The sequence below is a fragment of the Podarcis vaucheri genome (genome assembly GCF_965113315.1).
Source record: "Podarcis vaucheri genome assembly, chromosome: 2".
Classification (NCBI taxonomy): domain Eukaryota; kingdom Metazoa; phylum Chordata; class Lepidosauria; order Squamata; family Lacertidae; genus Podarcis; species Podarcis vaucheri.
This window is the reverse complement of record NC_138760.1, coordinates 7291815-7297798: the sequence shown is the minus strand read 5'-3', so window position 1 is coordinate 7297798 and position 5984 is coordinate 7291815.

Below are 5984 nucleotides of genomic sequence, written 5' to 3'. Positions count from 1 at the left end.
TTATGCAACTTTATGAATTTGAAAGGGGATTGATCAGCTTTGGCTGTCACCATTAATTTGTGTGCATTATGTTTTGTCATTTCATAAAGCATGATCTTGTAGTGTTGGTTCAGCAACTTCGTGTGCCTTGCTGAGATTATGCTAATACAGGCACATCTCGTTTTATTGCACTTTGCGCTTCACAGGTATTGCTCTTTGTGAGGAAGCAGGTGAAGCTTCAGGTAGCCTGGCCGCTTTCAGGTGACGGAAGACCCTGTTCCCCTCTCTTCGGGCCCTGGAAGTGGAGCTGGCTAGGGCTGGAGGTGGTTTTTTGCCTTCCTGCCCCTGCAGTGGCGGCGGCAGTTGCAGGGCGGAGCTGGATTAATAGGCTGCAGTGTAGTGTAAACATAACTTTTATGTGCACTGGGAAACAACATGAATGGTGTGGCTTGCTTATTGCAATATTCCCTTTATTGCAGTGGTCTGGAACCAAACATGCAATACAGTGGTACCTCGGGTTACAGACGCTTCAAGTTACAGATGCTTCAGGTTACAGACTCTGCTAACCCAGCAATAGTACCTCGGGTTAAGAACTTTGCTTCAGGATGAGAACAGAAATCGTGCTCCGACGGTGCGGAGGCAGCAGGAGGCCCTATTAGCTAAAGTGGTGCTTCAGGTTAAGAACAGTTTCAGGTTAAGAACGGACCTCCAGAACAAATTAAGTTCTTAACCCGAGGTACCACTGTATCTCTGAGGTTTGCCTGTACGTCCATATTACAGAGCTGCAGAATGTATAGAAAAAGGCACTCCCACATTGTTGGGTCACCAGGCACATACCACACATACCGTTTAATCATAACTGAATCATAAACCTGGAAAAGCCACTACTTTTAAGCATGCTTTCTTTAAAGTTAATTCCCTTACCATCAACAGGAGTTCAAAGAAGTATTTTTAAGGTGGGAGTGTTGAAATAGAATGTTACCCCCTCCCATCAGGTATGTACTTTGATCATTCTGTGCCAATCCCCTCCTTTTTTCTTTCTAGTGCCACCATTGCAGCTGAGATGTTGGATCCCTTTCTCTATCAGCATAGACTAAAGTGTTTGAGGTGTTTGAGATTGCAGGTAATGGTGGGGACCATGATTAAGGAGTGAGCATGCTAGAGGTTCATAAAATTGTGAATTATGAACTGTGGGAGATGGATACAGAGTAAATTACATAAATAGGAAGACTTCAGGTTGCCATTTTAGCTAATTTGTGGGAGGTTCAAGAGACAAACACTCACAATAGTTTGACCCTACATTTCTGACCACATCAAATGCCAAAATATTAACAAGTGTCTTAATCTTTTCAACTTGAGGCCCTTGACAAATGTCCCTCCTGCCTGCCGCCACCCTCAATTGGCCCTGCAGATGATTGGTTATATTATGCTGTTTTTTGCTCATGCTGTTATGTTTTAGTTAATTAGTCTTGTGATATGTATTGCACATTATGTGTCGTGTTGCTTTTTTCTTTCTAACCTTGGCCTTTGGGAGATGTAGTTATTCAACAAATCTAAAATCTAATTCACCCATTCCAAAATTGCTTAGATTTACTGTTGCTTCAGTAAGAGAAGAAAGTTGTTTGTCGTCAATACTATTTGTTCAAGGAAAGTCTTCAAGCTACACAGTTTAAATGCACAATTTAAAGACCAAAAGAAATCACTAATTACCCGTATGCTACCCAGGAGTGCTCTGATGGTGTTTCCTGCTTGGCAGGGGGTTGGACTCGATGGCCCTTGTGGTCTCTTCCAACTCTATGATACTATGATTCTATGATTCTATGATTCATAGACAAGGTTCTACTTGTTTCCATTCATTTTATTCCAGAACAATAGGCATGCATGATTCATCATACATATCAATTAGTGAATTGCTATGAATGGCGATGCATATTTTTTAAATAAAAATATTCCGTGGTCCAGACAAGCATCAGAATGCAGGTGAAATCTACATATGTATCCACTCATCAGCTGCAAAGGCAATGTTTTGAGTATTCAGATCTCCCTTCCTGGATGTTTGTGTGTGCGTGCCAAACTGGGGGACATCAGAATTTTCAGTTGCAAATAAATACTTGTAAATAAATAGACTGCAGGAAAGCAACTGTTGGTTAAATAAATTCCAGAAGTGCATTAATAAGCAGCTGTTTGAAAAGAGAAGGGTGGCTGCACATTGGTTTGACTTGACTTCATGTAATCAGATCCGTTTAGGAGCAAAAGAGCTGGCAGGCAGAGCTTGTCAGCTTCCAAGTTTTGATGGTTGATTTCTCAGCCCTTTCTTGTAGTGCAGAGGAGGAGCCATTTCAAGTCCATCAAACTTCCTGTGCACTGAGGGGAAACCTTCTTGGGCCTACTGAAAGGTCTGCTTGTGTTTTGAGGGGAAGGTGATGCAAGCTAGAGAAGGAGTAAATGGAGATGAGTTTTGCAGGAATTTTGTAGGAAACGTTGTATGTCTGAATTCTTAGCTAAATGTTTTAAAATTGTGTTGGTTTTCATAGTATTTAGTTGGCATTTACATTATTTTTAATCAGTTTCATAAGCTTCCTCAGATATCCTGGTGCCCTCCAAGTATTCTGAACTCCCTGATTCCCATTAGCCCTAACAAGCATGGCCAGTGGTCAGACGTTATAGGAGCTGCAGTCCAACAGCATATGGAGGGCACCAAACCGGGGAAGGTTACACTTGTGCTATTGGACTCATCTAAATAGTAAGCATCAACCAGGCAGAGGGCCTTCTCAGTAGTGGTGCCCGCCTTGTGGAACACCCTCCCATCAGATGTCAAGGAAATAAACAGCTATCTGACTTTGAGAAGATGTCTGAAGGCAGCCCTATTTAGGGAAGTTTTTAATGTTTGATGTTTTGTCGCATTTTTAACATTCTTTTGGGAGCCGCCCAGAGTGGCTGGGGAAACCCAGCCAGATGGGTGGGGTATAATAATAATAATAATAATAATAATAATAATAATAATAATACTGTATTTTTCGCTCTATAAGACGCACCAGACCACAAGACGCACCTAGTTTTTGGAGGAGGAAAACAAGAAAAAAAAATTCTTACTCTCAGAAGCCAGAACAGCAAGAGGGATCGCTGCACAGTGAAAGCAGCTGTTCTGGCTTCTGGGATAGCTGCGCAGCCTGCATTTGCTCCATAAGACGCACACGCATTTCCCCTTACTTTTTAGGAGGGAAAAAGTGAGTCTTATAGAGCAAAAAATACGGCAATAATAATATCATCATCATCATCATCAGAGGGCATTCATTGGCTTAGCTCTACATCACATGTATACCCTCCAACATTCTTTCTGAGTCTTTCTGAGTAAAGTAACAAAACGTTTACTCAGATTTCAGTCCACGATTTTATCGCTACAATTTTAACTACTAAGTAACGGCAGGCTTTACTTAGTAGTTACACAAAGAAAGAGTGAGTTCATCTCATATGGAGACTGAACACATGTGCTGCTGGCTGAGGGCCAGCAGACAGCAAAATTACGGTACATTTAGACAACAAAATGGTTGCAGGAGAGCAGCATGGCAGCAAGAGATAGAACAAGACAACAGAAAGACCAAACAGGCTGAGAAAATGGCTGCATGACTTGGCATTTTTGTGGAATCAGCCCACCTCCCAGGTCACATGCAGTGGGAGGAAGCTCCAGACCAGTGGAAGAAGAAATTACACTGACTGGATGTCCCCCTGCCTGTGCCCACTCTAGGGAAACAAGGAATGTTGCATTTGACTGCACCAATGGATCACACCCAACATACAGTGTGTTGTCGTTAATTGCATTTATTTCTGACCTTTTTCTCCAAGGAGCTCAAAGGTGGCATACATGGCTCTCCACCCCATTTAGTCCCCCACATTCTCCCCTGTGAGATAAGTTAGGTCGAGAGGGAGTGAACCATAACTGAGTGGGCATTTGAACCCTGACCTCCCACGTCCTAGCCTGGCACTCTGAACACTACACCACACTGGTACATCTGGCATCACCCTTAGGTGAACATTGTGTTCTGCATGCAGCTCTAGCTAAACAATGGAGTGCAAGCTTTGCGGATCCAGGTTAAGTTGTTGGCATCTGTTTTTAAAAGGATTTCCGGTTTCAGAGCTGGGGGAAACCTTCGGTCAGAGAAGCTTCACAAGTCTTTCCTGGAGAGCTGTAGGCTGCGATGGGTGAGACGGATCAGTTTTCAAACACTTCTTAACCTCCCAGGAAAGAGAAAATATTGCAGAGTGGATGTATGTGATCTCACTGCATCTCAAACATGAGGAAGATAATGAGATTAAGGGTGTGTCAGGGTCCAACAAAATGGTGGAAATTCTGCCTTCAGGCTTTCAAACCGCAGCTCGCTGCGTTTAAGGTATTTGTGCAATGTGAAGGCTAGGAAGCTTGAACAATTTCCTCAGTTGACTCTCTTCCAGGGCTGGCTTAGCTTCAGTTGTGGGGAGCAAGATTATGGTTCATTTTTAGAACAACAAAGGCTGCAGTTAAGCTCAGGGTTTAAGTCGATGCAGGTCTCAGCTAGAATGGCATGGGGCAGGTTTGGATGTGGAAAACCCTGGATCAAAACCCTGCTCAGTCTTGAAGCTCGCTGTCTGGCTTTGGGTTAGTCTCTCTCTCTCTCTCCTTATCCTGCTGCACTACTAAAAGATGAGACGAGACGGTCCTTAGTGTAATGGTTAGAGTGTTGGACTAGGATCAGGGAGACCTGGATTCAAATCCCCGCTCAGCTATGAAGCCACAAAGACTGACTTTGGGCCAGTCACTGGTGGAATCTAGACACATATAAAAAACGTGAAAATACTTTTTTGAAAAACATTTTGAAAAATATATAGAATTTGCCATAGCTCACCATCGCCATCTAGTGACACGTTTGTATAATGCACTTTTAAAAGGTAAAGGACCCTGACAGTTAGGTCCAGTCGCGAATGACTCTGGGGTTGTGGTGCTCATCTCACTCTACTGGCCGAGGGAGCCAACGTTTGTCCGCAGACAGTTTTTCCGGGTCATGTGGCCAGCATGACTAAGCCACTTCTGGCGAAATCAGAGCAGCACACGGAAACACCGTTTACCTTCCTGCTGCAGCGGTGCCTATTTATCTACTTGCACTGGTGTACTTTTGAACTGCTAGGTGGGCAGGAGCTGTGACCGAACAACAGGAGCTCACCCCGTCGCGGGGATTCGAACCACTGACCTTCCGATCAGCAAGCCCTAGGCTCAGTGGTTTAGACCACAGTGCCATCCACGTCTTTACAACACACTTAAAGCGTTTTATTTGCAGCTGTATACCTGAGTCCACTGTCTCCCAGCCTAACTTACCTCACAGGGTTGTTGTGAGGAGAAAGTGGGGTGGGCAAACCATGTGTGGCATGGTTGGGCTCCTTGGAAGAAAGAAGGGATATAAATGCCATGCGTGGGTGAATAAAACTGCCAAGTGCCACCTTTCCCAGAAGTGAAGTGGGTGACAGTGCAGCAAAGGAACACTCCTTTTCAGCTGTGACACCCTGCTTTTTAAAAAACCTCCCCCAGGTGGTTTACTTTGAAGCAATATTGCACACTTTCAGATGCCAGGCAGAAAAACCTTCTCATTTGCCCAGGCTTTTAGACTTGCTAATGTATTCTTTTAGCTGTCAGCTGATTTATTTGTTAAAATTGTTCTTATGCATAGGATTTTTTAGGGACATGGGTGGCACTGTGGGTTAAACCACAGAGCCTAGGACTTGCCGATCAGAAGGTCGGCGGTTCGAATCCCCACTGAGGGGTGAGCTCCCGTTGTTCAGTCCCTGCTCCTGCCAACCTAGCAGTTCGAAAGCACGTCAAAGTGCAAGTAGATAAATAGGTACCACTCTGGCGGGAAGGTAAACGCTGTTTCCGTGCGCTGCTCTGGTTTGCCAGAAGCAGCTTAGTCATGCTGGCCACATGACCCAGAAGCTGTACACCGGCTCCCTCGGCCAATAAAGTGACATGAGTGCCGCAA